The sequence below is a fragment of the Sebastes umbrosus genome, chromosome 6 (genome assembly GCF_015220745.1).
Source record: "Sebastes umbrosus isolate fSebUmb1 chromosome 6, fSebUmb1.pri, whole genome shotgun sequence".
Lineage (NCBI taxonomy): Eukaryota > Metazoa > Chordata > Actinopteri > Perciformes > Sebastidae > Sebastes > Sebastes umbrosus.
Window position 1 is genome coordinate 8552394 of NC_051274.1, and position 16660 is coordinate 8569053.

Consider the following 16660-nt stretch of genomic DNA (forward strand, 5'->3'; position numbering starts at 1 on the left):
ATAACCGCGTGCGTGTGTGTGTGTGTGTGTGTGTGTGTGTGTGTGTGTGTGTGTGTGTGTGTTTGTGTGTGGGTGTGTGTGTGAGACGATGCCTGATGCGGGAGTGCCAGCGGAGGTGTTTGATAGTGTGTTTAAATGTAGGTGTGTTGTTGACTTTGTCACAAGCACAATCCAATACAGCTAGGTGTGTTTGCTCATAGGCAGCCAAGAGAGGAGGCTAGAGGTGACTGGGGCAGTGTGTGTGTGTGTGTGTGTGTGTGTGTGTGTGTGTGTGTGTGTGTCTATCACAGTGTGTCTGTCTGTCTATCACACACAGATACACTCATTCAGACAAACAAGTAAGGGTTTGTTTCTCTTCCCCCCCGTTAGGCTGGCTTTGTGGCTATGACCTCAGCCTCTCCAAGCTGTGGCTGTCACTAGCTGCCACACACACACATACATACACACATACACGCAACTAAGAGCAATTGCAATGCATTATTGATTGAACAAAGGAAATTAATTATCCAACTTTAAAGGGGACATATCATGAAAAAAACTCTCTTTTTCAGTGCTTGTGCACAAACATCTGGATATCTGGAGTGTCTACCAACCCACAAACTGTGAAATAATTCAGATTTGGCTCCCCCCCTCCTATGTCATATGCAGGCTCATTAGAATATAGCACAGACAGAGGGTGAATACAGGTATATTCAGACAGACAGGATGAGAAAAATAATGTGCTTTTTGAACATTAAAGAATCTAAACATGTTGTAGTAGAAACCCAGGTAAGGGATAATGTACAGCGAGCCGGTCATTGTTGTTTACACAGACCGTTGCTTATTCGGACAACTTTCAGACTTTATGTTCTTACGGACACATTGTTTAAAAGAACCGTTACCACATAAATTTGCATTAAATGGGAATGCAAAAAATACAAAAATATATATTTTTTTTTAATTGCTAGTAGTGATTTGGCATTATTCAGCAGCAACATGTGGAGGAAAGCTACATGATTCTTACTGACTACTGAAACTAAGTTCCACTTCTTCCTACAACAGCTCTGGAATAATCTTCTACATGTTTTTTTTCACTGTATCTCAGCGTTTAGAGGTCATGCGTTGAAGAGGAGGTCTCATATGTAATGCAGATCTGGGCTGGCTCTGTCGAAGCAACTATATTACTAGAGGGGATGTATTCACTCATACAGCTCTCTCTCTCTCTCTCTCTGGTTCACTCCGTGGTGTTCTCTCGCTCTTATTTTGTCTCTGAGGATTTCCCTCAGGAATCAACAGCGTGCAGCCAGCGAACTGCTTCAGTGCACACACACACACACACACCGCACACCTCCTCCTGCGTGGTGTCAACAGGTGGTCATTTGAAATGGGGTTAGATACTCTCTCTCTCTCTCTCTCTCTTTCTCTCTCTATCTCTGTGCCTCTCTCAGCCGTGTTGGCAGTGTGTCACGCTGTGCCACATGTCTGTGTAATCAGAGCTGCTCTCACAGGAAAGTAGCGTGGCTAGACGAACAAATACCGCTGAGGTCTGCCGATGTGACAGCTGTCCTCAATCCACCACCACCACCGCCACGGCCCCGATGTACAACTCCGTGACTTTCAATGACTTTCCACGACGACATCAGAGCGTGCTTCCAATGTGACCGAGAACATTCTTCGCTGTTTGGTCTGCTATAGTACACCTCTAGACGTTTCATGATGTAAGAGAAAACTATTTCTTTAAGGCCTGATCTCAGAGGAACACTTTGAAATCTTTGGTCCCTTTTAAAGAGGTCCTTCAAAGACAAAGTAGAAAAGTAAACACCTAAATGTGTATTTTTGGGTGGCTGTAGCTCAGTAGGTAGAGCGGGTCGTCCTTTAACCACAAGGTTGGCGGTTCGATCCCCGGCTCCTACAATCTGCACGTCGAAGTGCCATTGAGCGAGACACTAAAAGCAGCCCACTGCTCCTAAAATACTTAGGACGGGTTAAATGCAGAGGTCAAATATCATGTACGTACCTGTATGCATATGACCAATGCAATAAAGGTTTAAGGAAAAAGCCCCAAATCTCAAAATGAACCTTTAAAGCCTTTAAAGATCTCAAATAGGGGAGATTAGACACCAGGACCTTGCTTGAAGAGCTAATTCAATAATAATAATAATACCATCTTTGGAGGTCTTTATGAAGACGTAGGTACTCCAAGGACCAAAGTGAAACCTGCTGCCTTGTTTTTGTCTACTCCTTTGTATACAAGCTGAATCTATCAGAGTGTCTACTCTGAGCTATTATTTCATCTCAATCACAGTTTTTCTAAAAAACATTTTGGGTCAAAATGTCCACACATTTATCTCTTAACCACTGATTTTTATTAGATTTATTGTCTGAGCTCATTCAGTAAATGAATCCAGCACAATCCTGTTTTGCGGTATTTTCTTCGGCTTAGGTTTTATAAAAAAAAGACTAAAGTGAAAAACAAATCGGTTGTGTCGTGTTGCGTCAATTGATGCATGTCAATTGATGTCCATAGCACACACACCAGACGCCCCATACAGACACAAGAAAAGAGTACAGTAGAGTAGCCAGGATGTGCCGATCCGGGGAATGAATGTGTTAAATTGCTGATTTTATGGCGAGTTGAAATGCAGAAATAGGACGGCGTTCTATCCTGATGAGTTAACGCATATAGTGTGTCCAGATACCACTGTTGAGAAGTTCTAATTTCCACCTCATGGTGCCCCTAGATGAAAAGTCAGCTGATCACCAGTCACTAGGATTCTTCCTCTACGTACCTTTAATACCTGTACCAAGTTCCAATGCATCCATTTTTTTTTTTTGTGCATTTTAAGGTTAAAAAGCCTTTCTTTATAATAAGAAGATATATTGTAATTGTTGTGTCTCGTAAAAAGACACTACAATAATACAGAGGAGTCCTGACGGTGGCTGTGGGTTATCTAGATATGAAGAGATATATGTCCTACATATCAGGGCTAGAGGCGAGAGGCTAGTGCCTGCAGTGCAGTCCACACACACACACACACACACACACACACACACACACACTGTGCTGCCTCTGGGCAAAGTCTCTGTGCCACGTGCCAGTCCTCGTCTCGTGGATTACCGGTTGCCAACACCGCGGCTTTTCCATCAGGGTGAGATTCGGCCCCGGTAATCTTGGATGGAGGAGAGCGCTGGGGGTCAACAATTGGCAGCTGAGCTCGTGGGGGCTCAGCGGTGAGGACGGAGGGAGAAATCTGCATGTCTAGATTACTGAACAGTGGGACTGTGAGAAATGAGGCAAACACAGACAGCCACGGTGGGAATCCCTTTTTCTTTTTTTTTAAAAGCGGCTCGGTGATGTCTGTGGCGCTGGTTCTCAGGGGCCCCTCGGGCTGATTTCAGGTGATCCGGTGCAAAAGTGAGGAGTGGTGTAATTTCACTATGATTTGACTCACTTGAAATGATCCTATTAGAGTGCATGGTATCTTCCTCTGTGGGATTAAACATGATCATATAGGGGGTCTGTGGCTGAGGGGCCTCCTCCAGAAGACACAAACATGCACATTCATACACATACTGTACACTCACCTGGGGGCGAGTGAGACACTTTTTATTGGAAACTTTACAGTGCTCTCCTGATAAGCAGTTGCTGCTGCAAATGATAGAGCGAGGGCTAACTTCAAAGACACATAAAGAAATATGCGTGTGCATATATCCGTGCACTTTGCAGCCCACCCCTCCTTTATGATCCGGTGTGGATTACACAGCATAGACAGGATGTCACACTTCTAAAATAAGGCTTTCCGATGAGCCGAGGTGTGTGTTAGACGTGCCCAGACTGCACCGTCAATGCACTCAGCTCCGACACCTCACACACTGAGAACACGACACCTTGTAATATCTAATAGTATTAGCGTTACACAACGGTAATCTGGACGAGATGACATTGGCCTTTTTTATTAACAATCAGGTGTCGCTTTATTATCATCATCATCCATGCTTCCAGTGAGGAGTTGCTTGCAGCGCTCTGTGGTCGTGATATTAGCCGAGCGATGGCAAAAAAAAAGTATCAATAGTGAACCTTTTTTTGAAGTGCACATCTGTCAAATGCTAATTTACAGCCCCTTACTTCACACATGGCAGCTAGGAATAGCCCCTGCATGAGAAAGTCACAAAGCCTCAAGTCATGGGGAAGCATATGTGGAAATAGTGAGAGTGGCAGGCCCGTCTCAGCTGCCAGAGGGGCCCCCATGCAGGGGCTCATGTGTGAGCACGTGTCTGGGGCGAGTGAATGTGGGTGTACATGTCTGTTAGTATGGCTGTGAGTGTGTGTGTGTGTGTGTGGCAGACACAGGATGGGTGGAGTGATAACAGTGTTCTCGGTTGAAGACTGTCTGTGCCTTTTGAAACCCTCAGTTTTCAGAACACTTCCTCTGTCTGCAGGCTACTGATGTTTGTCACAGCGAGACGAAATACTATGAATAGCATTTATGAACAATATAAAGTAAAGGATTTCTTGAGGCTTACACCTTTTAACGAAACCATTTTCTGCCGGTTTTAATCAGTCTTTTTTTAAAGGTTTCTTTGTGTCTTGATTTCTGAAAAAAACGGCATCACTATTGATATTTATTACTAAATTAAACACACATTGAAATCGATCCAATTCCAGAGATATTTCCACAAGAGATCTCCATCTGAGGAGGAATCTGCAGATACATGCAGCTTAGAGGAAAACTTATATAACTGTTATAAAAAAAAGACAACTGGGGGGGGAAGTGAGACTTCTAAAACTGACTGTCACACTTTCACTGTGTTGACCTTTAGACGGTTAAATAATACGTCGCGGACATTCTGAAATGCTCTCAAAGCCCCCTGAAGGAATGCACGCAAATCAGCTGTGCTCTTTGGGCGACACACTGGGTTCTTTATCCTGTTGTACCTTTTTTTTTTTTAATGAATCAAAAGGGGTTATTTCTGTTCGCGAGTAAACTGAGAGAACTACAAATGAGTCAGTCAGGAGAGAGTTCGTGGAGACTTTTGCGCAGCTGATCAAACTCCAATCCGAGGAGTCGGTGGAAGTAGAAATCATTGAGGTAGATTTATGTCAACTGCCCCCGGTAAGGCCTCTGACCGACGGATCGACATTTAATTGCCGTTTCCAGTTCTACTTAATTAGACTTACAAGCAGTCAAGAAAGCAACAAATTTGGAGGAAAGGTTATTCTTGTTGGACTCTGCTGGAAAGATGCCAGAAGGGGCCTGCGAGGGAGCTCATGGTTTCTGGAATGACTGCTTTCTGAAAACTTGGACATAAGCTCCTGGCTAAGGTGAAACTCGTCTTAGCCGACACCTTGAGGGTGTTGAAAATGGGAATGTCACCGAAAAACAAAATCCTCCCGGCTTTGAAGAATGCCGCACTTGACAGAATCTGTTTCTTGACACAATCTGTCGTTTCTATCTATACACCCGCCTCCTAGTTTCATTTTCTGCCACTCCCTCCTCTCTGCTCTGTCTGTCCCAAAACCCCCACCCCACCCTATTCGTCTATCTGTCTGAGTACGTTTCCTGTGTCATAGATTACAGGATGTCCTCTGCAAACAAGCAAGATTCCAGTCGCAGAGAAAGAAAGCAAGTAAGCAAAATAAGTTAGAAACTCGCTGAAATACGGACGAATTAAGTGCCCAGGGACCAAAACAGCTTCCAGTACAATCTCACGGAACAAAGATGACCAACCCCTCAACTATTGCCATAAGAATGTTCATCAAAATACTTGTCAATTTAAAGTCAACACAGTGCCATATAAAATATAAAATATTAAAAGTGACTAGGTTTTACATTTCAGTTTGGCATTCGAGTAATCCACTAAGAAGAATCCTTTTACTAAAACATCTAACTCTTTGAATTGATTTGCCAAAAGTCAGATAAAAATACACGATGGCTCAGCAATGTGTGATACATTTCACAACAAAATCCTTACTCAAGGTCTGCCTAACTAGCCTTTGCTGTAGCTTTTATCCGTATCTCATAGTCTGCCTCAATGGATGAAGTTTGCTCTGTTGTCATTGAGAATTTTCACTCCTAGAAGCATGAAGAATCTCCATGACAACGGACCAAACTCCATCCAGGGAAGACTGTGATACGTGGTCGCCTGGGTCCAGACCTTTTGAATCCGCCCACCCCACCGAGATGGAATTGACAGATTCATCTGGCATCGTGACATGAAGCGGCGATTTCTCAGTAAGAAAGTTATCGACCAATATGCGCCACGGGGCGGGACTAACGCCGGCGTTACCGTAGCGGGCATGCCTTCCCAACATCGCCTGACATCGTAGTTTGTTTTTACTTTGCTCCGCTCCAGAACCAGAGGCTATGCCTCAGTGTCTGCTTAAAATACGTTGGTGTCTCTAGTGATTGATAGTGGCAGCAATGTCAGACTGAAGATGGAAACTGAGTTGACAATTCTTGTTTGATATCGGGCAAGAAACGTGTTTGAGAGCTTTGGAAAGAAGGCCTCGAGTTAAATTCACTTTTTATAAATGCGGCTTTCGCCTATTCTAATCTAACAATGCATTGATATCCAATGCCATTTTAATGCTGTGTAAGCCTTGGATATTCTGTCACTGATCACTGTTGCCATTTCCTTTTAGCGAGTAACCCCTTTCTGCTTTGACTGCATAATGTGACTCAGTGTCAAGACTGCACGGCTGTCAGAGACAAACAACATGTAGTGACACGGTGCTTGACAGGTTGCCTAACCCAACATCCCCCCCGAGACTCGGCTAAGATGAAAGGGCAAACAACCTGTTTTCTTTGCTCTTTCTTCACTCAGGAGGGCGAGCGGAGCCGCACCCTGCCTGTGACCTGACTTTGGCCTTCCCTGCGTTTTCCCTCTGAGGGGCCCCATAGTGGCGTGAAGGGAGGGGCCCCCCCTCCTGGAGGGCAAAATGAGAGCTCACCTTATACAGCGTCGGCCACAAAAGTGCCACATATGGCGGGTGAAAAAAAAAAAAAAAACAGGTGTTGGACAACATGTTGTATTTATGCATATAAAAAAAAAAAAGGCTGACCTGGAACACTCGGGTTGGAGGCTGAATTCATTAGCTGCTGGCCTTGGAGGAAACAAACAAGCTGTATGCAGCGCTTTAGTTTCCCCCCTTGAGGCTTGAGCAGTTTTTTATGTCTGCGGATCTACGAGCGGATCTGTTCTGAGCGGTGTTGGGACGGTGATCTGCTTTGTCTTTTTCAACACATTTCTCTGCTAATTCCTCAGTCAGACTGCCACTGTAACTTCAACTGTGTGTGAATGTGTGTGTTCAACACCCAGACGAACATACAGGATAAAAATATAGCGAGCGCCGTGGCTGCTCGCTCGAGTGAGATTCCTCGGCTGTGTGTTTGTGGGTTACACTCACACACACACACACGCAGAGCTCCAATTTTGGCAACTAGTTCATCCCACCATCGTCTCTTTGGCTGAGGAGTCACCGAGAACAATAGGGTCTCTGTCTTCAATGAAGTAAATAGCAAAAACACTTTACATAGTTACAGTCAAACTATTGCAGCGCTTTGCCCTGCGAAAAGGATTGAATTCATCTTATTATTCAGGACTCTCCAGTTCTCAGTCCTGCTGAGGCGCAGTTCTGACTTCGAGATGAACTGGTTTGCTGACTACACTTGAAATGACCTCATCTAATATTCACTTTGATAACAGCGAGAAGTCTTTTTCTCCTGCGCTCAGCACATAAAGTAACTGTGTTTATTCACTCCAAGAAGTCTGGAATTATAAAGAGCGAGTATTAACTTGTTGGAGAACGCCGTTAGGACTCGAAGGCAAAGACACCTGCCAGGCAAAAACACAAGACTGTGTGTGTGTGTGTGTGTGTGTGTGTGTGTGTGTGTGTGTGTGTGTGTGTGTGTGTGTGTGTGTGTGCGCGGACAAATGGCAGATGTTCAGACTATCAGGTAGCTGTATATAGAGAGGAGGCCCCAGCAGTACCTGCCTGTACCACCCGCTCCCCACATAAGCCATCATTTATCCCATTAGCAGGGAAGCTTCTCCTACATTCCCCCTGCTACTTGAAAGAAAAACAGAAAGACACTTAGTTTCCACGGCCCTCGCCAAAAACAGCTTGTATTGATACCGCTGCTCCGTGCAAAATATATACGCTAGACCCTCCTGTCACCTCCCAGCGTTTTCCTGCAGGGACGGTATAAAGCTTGAAATCTGACATGTCAATTCCTTCTTATTTCAACATTTACATTTTGAGAAAATGTTATGGCAGCGGGTCTGCTTTTGTTCCAGCGGTCTCTCAACTTCCAAGAAGAGTCTGGAGAGGCTAGTAAGACAAAACAAGAGGAGAAAACCTCCCAGAGCTGCTGTCGCTAGAGCTAGGCTTAAGGTTAAATGCTTGTTGCAAGTGATTAAAACAACCGCCAGCTAACATAACATTTCAATATGTAAATGTCAAAATGAAGTGCGTGTTCAAATTTGTACACAATATGCTTATAGCGTCAGGGCTATGCTTTGCAACACAGCGCTTAACTATTGGCTACTGTTATCATAACTGAGAGGACAAGAGGCTAAATCAGTCCCTTAGTCCCAAAAGGGATAAGAGGGCCGACATTCCCAAACCCATCAGTACAAACAGAGGAGGGAAGGACAGTAAGGCAGAGAAAAAAAGGCAACGAAGGGGTGGAAAAAAAAGAACAGAGACGAGAGAGAGAAGCGTAAACAGTTTGTGGCGAGGGATCGAGTCTAAACAGAGAGCAGCAGTCGGACACACACTAACACACAGACGATGTCTCCGATAAAACTCTGCTTATCCAAAAAGGGCATGAAGACAAGCAGCCTCGTTTTTTAGCCACACCACCAGAAGTCTATGTGATTGAGAATTTTCACACCCCGCGGAAGGACCGTGTAAATGTTCTAGCTGAAGTTTGGAAGATGGAAATCACCGAAACGATTGTTTCAAAAAAGTTTCACATGACAACAGTGATATGCATGGAAAAACACGGAGAGAGAGAATAATGAGAGGGAAGGCAACGAATAACTCCTCTCGTGTGCCGCAAGCCTTCCCACTGCTTCCTGAAGGCCGTGCAGAACAGCTCTGAATGCACACACACACACACACACGGAAAAAGGGAAGGAAAGGGAAGAGATTGGGAGGTTTGGGAAGGGAGAAGGGGTCTCCATTTCCTCTCGCCAAATTTGCTTTGGCAACTCTTTCCGTGGGAATGGTTAGAGAGCTGCTCTTCTCAGCCAGAGAGAGCCAGGGATCGGCCCACCGAGGAGACGGAAAGCTCAAAAGCGTAACATGGAGATGGGGGGGGGGGATGGGTAAGTAAATACAGCTGGACTTTTCCATGGCTTTTCCTTTTCCATATACCTTCCTTTTGGCTTTTGCTGTTTTTAGAGGGATCAAATGCTAACATTAACATGCTTGACAGATACAGGCTGGATGTGTATTCAAAGACCAAATATCAATTCAATCTATGCAGCTTGTTTTTAAGGCCAATACCAAGATTTAGGGGTTGGAAAAAATCTGATAATATATTGGCCAATAATAGTTTGGATAAGAATGCATAAAATGTGTTTCTAGTATACATAGTTAAAAAAAAATTGTCAGTTTTTAATTGTTTATTGTTGTTATTTCCTGGTTCGTTGTGCTGTAGCCTACAGACAAAGTTAATACCGTTAAAAGTCCAGTTTAACACTCACATTTATTCACCAAGACTACAGAGGGGTGGGTAGAAGGATTTCGGTGCATCCCCTCAACCAGCAAACGAGACACTCTTTGCACCGCGCCGCAGCTCCGTCAAAAATAGACGCATATTGTTAGCAGAGGTTCTGAAACGCGCTGCGGCGTGTCCGTGTGGAAACAAGCACCGTCTGAAGTGGCCACGATCAGCTCCGGTGGAATCCAGGGGTAACATGTGTGACAAACTACCGTCATAAATAGCCCGGTTTTCCATGGTTCATACCGGGATCGAAATTAAGCCCAACACTGGTTACGGGCGCGGCGTTTCTCTTGATGTTGCCCGAATTCAGAATCATAACAAAAGACACCGTCCACAAACCGTATTGACAGGAAGAAAACGGCGAAATCAGCCGAGGCAGTGTAGACGGGGCCTCAAGACCGCTGCGGCCGCAGGGCAGATCGTTTTTTGAGGGGCTGAAGGCCAAACTGATGGGGCAGGGTGGCCAAGGCCCTCATAATATCGTCCGTTTCACACAAATTTCAAATGTTCTGTGTTTTTTTCCTGGAGTTTTAACTGAATAACAGTAGCCTGCTGGCTAAATGTCAGCATACGACTTACTTGTGTATTCTCATAGCTCTCTGATTAAAATTGCTTAATTGTAATCAAATTGGAATATGTTGCAGTCTGCTACATTAAATATATAATCAATCAATCTCATCAATCAAAAGGAGGGTGACACTGATTTGGCAGACATTTGATGTTTAATTAAAGGCCATATCCACAAAAACAAACATCGATCATGAATTTGATGTCAGCGGCTCTGCTTTTAGACCAGACCAGTTTAAAAGTAGCCAAATAAAGACAGAAAATTAATTTAATGTCTGTTTTATGATCTTAAGCAGCAAATGTTTCAGAGCCATCTAAAAGCAACATAATTGAATTTTAGTCCATTTTTAAAGTTGTTCTAATCCCCGCTTATACCCTAATGGACATTTCCATTGATCTGGGTGTGTGAGTGAGTGTGTGTGTGTGTGTGTGTACATGCACTTCTGGTTGTGTGTCTAATCTCATGTACAGATGTCTTAATATTCATAATAGATGACAACCTAAACCTTTACAATAACTGACGAACATCAGGTCCTTCAGTCGTACAGTATTGTGGTTCAGTTTATACAATTCTTACAGTTCCGGTATCCACTATTTTCATAATTCAGGTTGGAATAAGGTTGTCGGCTCGAGTGCGAAGGAATCTGCTGAAAGCTGCCCTGGTTTAAAGGAGGCCAAATGTGAATCATGGGTAATGAGGAGAGGAGTGTGTGTGTGTGCAGCATCGGGTGCACAGGGCATATTTCTGCTTGGCGTGTAACGTGCCCTGAGGTTGAGGTTGCTTGTGAAAGGGTTAAGTCGCATGGCTAAGCAAATACATAAATAGAACTGGGGAGAGGAGGAGGGGGCACGGATGCTGCTGCCTGCTGGGGTGGAGGGAGAGGGCGTACATGCACACACACATACACACATACTGGCAGGTTGATTTCCAAGTATTACTTGCGGGGCACTGGAACACAAGCAGGCATTTCGGGTACCCCGGTCCAGACTGCTGCACATGAGTTAACATGTGACAACCTAGCCAAGAGCGCTGTGCAAACATGCACACACACACATGTGTCCTGTATGTTTGCACACTTGTTTGAATTTGTGCTAATTTACACACACACACATGCAAAAAAAAAAAAAAGCAAACCCTCCTACTACCACACATTAAAGGAGCTCGCAGCAGCAGAGTGAAGCTGCAGAGACGGGCCACCCATCCCATAATGATAAATCACATTCCAACACCTAAGACAAACTCTCAACCCTTATGCAACTGCACTAAAGTGTACACCCCAAAACAAAACAGATGACCTGGGTGCTCTGAGACACCCTCCCTGTCCCACATCCTTTGGAACACACACAGGAACTTTTCACTAATCTGGGAGGATTAGGACACGTTTACGTCCTCTGGAATCATGTTCAGGCTGCAATTTGAAATCTGACATGCCATACTTAGATGTCCACAACTGTTACCCATTCGTGTTTATTGCATTTCATAGGATAAAAGTCTGGTTAGACTTCCTAAAATTGGAAGGCGAGTGGTGTTAACAATGGTTTGCCATATTGTAAGTGCACCATGTGTCCTTTCACTTTCAGTTTTAGCCGTGCATGGATCCTCCTGTCGGAGAGGAGGATGAGGGGGATTTAAGCGAGGGTGGGGGCTTGCAGTCAAATCCCCTCTCATCTTACAGACATCATTACGCCTGCTAAACCCTCATCCCTGGAGCCCTCCACTACCAGGGACCGGGACAGACCTCCAATTACAGTCTTAACCTCAAATCTTGCCTTCTCTGTCTCTATCTCACTGTGTGACCCATAGCTGGAGGGGGGGGGGGGGCGGGAGGGGTTTATAAAGATGCTGCCTCATGGGAGACATTGAAAGCCGCCACCATTACAGGCATTATCTGCTGAGTTGGGAGTAAGAAGCAGTGTTTCCCCCCTACACTGAGCCATCTGTGGTTCACCGCCACAGTTTCACCATGGCTACAATGCATCATAAATAATGAAAATTCCATTATGACATCTTAAAGTTTTATTATAAAGCCGTATTGAGCGGTGCATGAATAAAGAAACAGCCCTGTTGTCAAAGACATTGTGGTGAAGAGTAGTTTCACATGATATAAAGTTAAAGTGTAACGAACGTCTTTACCCAGGGCTGTCTGGGACTCTATTTCCTCTCATCTCCAACATGTCTGGTTCCAGTGCAGATGGCTCCTCTCAGGGTTGTAATCATGATGAGCAAATAATGCTACATTTAGACAGATTTATGTTGTTTCCTGCTCATATAATATTAAAACTCTACTGAGTGATATACAGTATATCACTGTTGACTCTCGCTAAGTACAGTATGAAGTATATTGAATGGGCACTGTTTTGTTTTCTGGGGGTTTTGTTTTCTGGTCATGACCTTTCTCTTGACCCCCATTTGGACTATCTAGTGTAGCTGGTTAATAAGAACCACGAGAACTGCCGTAATTAGCTGTGTTTCCATTCACGTACTGTATTGCATTAGAAAAGTTGTGTGGAAACAGCAAAATTCAATAGAACTTCCTCAATTGCGCAAAAGAACTTGCGAGCATTTAACTTGCATGAATGATCAGCTGTTTCCGCAGCTGTCAGAGTCTTCTCAGATATTCCCATAACATTGTGCGAATGCTCGTTTTCGTCTCCAGGAAACATGAAACACGGCCAGTACGAGCTGGCATGAAAGATTAACACTTATCCCAATTGAAACAAAATCCTAAAGACCTCTCTCCATTTTACTTCGTAGATGGTTAGATGACCGAGCCGCCTTGTTTTGTTTCCGTTTCGCAGCCTCTACTTCCTCTTCTACTTTGTTTACTGTGCGGATTACAGCCATGTGTAGCCTACAGCCCCAACTTCTGACCAAACTACGCTGCAGCTGAGTTTATTTGCTCCAAACCAGTTGATGGAAACGCGCCTAATCCGCATTTCTATTTTGGGACATTTCAAAAGGTTGCTTAAAAATTCGCCTGACTATTGAATAGGAACACGAGCTATGAGCTCCACCAGTCTTTCAGGATCATATTTTATCCGTTATTCCAAAAACCCTTTCTGGAATGCGTGAAATCCTCCACCTTAAAACATAACCTGCTACCCAGAAAGATCCTTAATTATTAGAGGCCCACCCAAAACAGGCATTTGGGACTGTAATTGATTTAGACTGTATATATTGAGTATATAAGAAGTGGCTGCAGCTCGTCAAATAGAAAGCGAGAGTGTTGAAGCCATGTTTAGATTAATTAACAAGGTCTATAGTGCAACAGAATGGCATGCAGCCTGGACTCAAACAATGTAAGGTGGTCGTGCACATCCAAAACCGTAGTAGGCCGGTGCTGGACCGAGGTACGTACACTGTAGCTCCCTGCACACTGTAGCTTACCTGAGGTAAGAACACACTCAATAATGGATAATTGCACTTAAAGGGAGCTACAGCATGCGGACCTTCGTCTACGTTTTTTTCAATGCAGCCTGGACTCGTCAGACTTGATTTTCAGTTCAGTTAATGCTTTTGGCATACAGCTACAATATAAATAAAAAAGGCTTAATGGATGATTTAGTTCGCAGATGGAGTGGTCTGCTGTGACTCAGTTTGCTGTAACTGAATCGTTGACAACATAAACAAGCCTCCGGCACTCGAGACAGCAAAGGTGAGATGATGCTTTAGAGGATAATGGAAGGTGTGAATCTAACAATGTGTGAGTCTGTGAAAGGGTCCTCTTATAAACCGCGTCCACAGGAGCACCTGGAGGAGTAATGAGCCACAGTAAACAAGGTAGGTCATTGGCTCGGAATGAATGAATAAATATAATGTGTGATTACCCAGTTCAGCCATGTGCGTCTGTGTTTACAGCTTGTGTTAACTGTAAACACAGTGAATGGGGGGAAGCAAGAAATTGTGGTGGAAAGCACATAGTATTTCTAATTTAGGAAGTGGAACTGTTTTGGCACTGTAGCTAAGACACTCCATCCAACGACGGAGTGCTTAAATGACAGCGGAAGCATCAACTACAGTGACAAGAGTTAGCACCCTTTTCCATTAGAAAATCCACCACTTTCCCCTATAGCAACTCAACTATATATGCACTGGATGCATTTTGCCCAAAGCATGATCTGGTGAGACGCGTGGGATCCAGCAGTCGGGGCAGGATGTGGTGGGATTAGGACTGTTTGGGGATTGACACCAGAGGGGGGGGTTAGCAATGATAGTTAAATCCTCTGGCCACTATCTGCTCAATCCCCTTGATTAAAAACCAGGATTTTTTCTATTAACTTATATGTTTATTTAATTTATTATTATTATTATTATTATTATTACTTTTTTCTCTTAATATTAGCATTACAATTTTTTTATTTTATTCTATTCTTTTTTTATTATTATTCTTTTTTTTACATTTTATTTCAATTTTCTCTAGTGTACTTATTGTGTTCGTCTCTAAGCTCAACTACTTAAAAAATTGTTTTATAAACTATTGTAATTACAAACTGTAAATTGCATATATGAAAACAACCTCGAAAAAAAGGGGAAAAAATAAAGTATATATAAAAAAATATATATATTATTTCTAAATAGCGTCCATGCAGAAATATCGGAGCTGATAACATCAGTCATAGATACATGCGAGTAAAGCTTATAAGCTCCCCCCTTTAGTCACGCAGTTTCTTAGCAAATCTTCCAACTGCTTGCCCAACGACTAACCCCTCGCTGTACACAAAACAGCTAGTCTTTGAGAGACCACAGCCAGAGGCTACACTCCTTTTCCTTCCTGTCTGTGGGGTAGGATTAGGTCAGCCTGTCAGCTGTTTCAGACACCATGACTAGCCACCACCGCTCTCCTGACCGGGCCCCTCTCGTCTGACCAGGAACCTGCCTGCCTCCCGGGTCTGCCTGCTTTTTAGACAAACCACTGAACACACTGGGTCCTTATATATGCTGCATAGAGCTGCATCTATTGATGGCCCTGTTTGTTGTAGTTGGACATTAAGTGGGCCAAGCATGGCCGCACTAATGCATTTGCAGACTTGGCGGGGTCAATTAGAGCACCACGCTGAGCCCATCGTCCAACATGGAGAAACAATCTCTTACACATGAGGGCTGTCGACATACAAGCTGTGGGCTCCAAGTGTTATTATGCATTGAGAACCAGGGGAAAAAACAAGGAGGAGGGGGGTGAAATGAATGCTGTATAAAATTTGATATACTCGTAGCTATATATATATATATATATATATATATATATATAAAATGCAGGCTGTAGGCTGCAGGAATAATAGAGGCTTAATATTATTTATTTATTATGTTTGGTAGGTATAGAATCCTCACCATTGCCCTGATGTATTTCTTGCCTTTGATAAGAAAGTTAACTAGACCCTCCCCTGCCTGGTAAACAACACATTTTCAAACTCCTCAGCTTGTATTGTAGACTTTCTGGTAACAATCTGAAGTCTCAAACCCCAATCCGAGATAAGACAAGATAATGAAATCATGGGGGTTATTTTTTCGTCAAACTTTAGAAAGTGGAAAAGAAGACGCATTTCTTAAGTTTTCTTATATTTCACGACTTCCCCCCCAAAATAATATATTACACAGGAATTCCATTCGCAGCAACAAAATGCTGTGGAAAGTATTGTAGGTTTAGGTTGAAGACCCCGTGCTGTGAGAGAGGCAGCCGTGCTACTTCAGACGCTTCCACCTCCCTTCACATTTGGAGCACAACACAGTCGAGCAGATGTCCGAGCAGCCAAATCCAGAGCGCCTGTGGCAACCAGCTATCCCACGGTAAATACTGTAGTATCATCAGAGCGGGACGTCAGACAGGAGTGGCATCGGGATTAGCATTAGCACCGTTTCCATCAGTTAAAAAGCTCTCGCAATTAGAGTATCTGTCAAGTGAATGAATACACCTGAGCGTGGCCGGTGATTGCCTTTCCCTTCACTCAGACAGTTTAATGGTATGGAGATGAGAGGGTGCATGTTTTTAGTAGGAAAGATTGCATTTGAGCTGTGGCGTTTTAACGGCATTTCACATCTCATTTCCAAACCACTAAAAAAAGAAGAAGAGAGGTTGACCTTGCCCAAACGAAAAAAAATACATATATGTGTAAAGGGTAGTCTGTCAGACAGGAAGTTAGCAATTGCAAAATGAAAAAAGAGAAGTGTTTCAGCGAGACACATTAGGTCATGTCCTAAGACTAAGTGGTGTGTCTTGGGGACCTTTAAGAAAAGAGACACCCAGCCATGTTCCTGTAATGCTGCGGCAGGAAACTGGAGCATTACAAGTCATTAACCAGCAGACTGGAGTTCCAGCTAACACTTGAAATATTTATCCCATGGGGGAGAGAGCAGAGTGTGTGGTGAGCTCCATCCGCCGCTG

General features: G+C 43.8%; 1 protein-coding gene across 1 annotated transcript in view; it reads right to left on the reverse strand.

Moving 5' to 3' along the window:
* The window catches only part of skia (v-ski avian sarcoma viral oncogene homolog a), a 78263-nt gene that overhangs the window by 10516 nt on the left and 51087 nt on the right, over positions 1 to 16660 (reverse strand). The window lies entirely within an intron of this gene.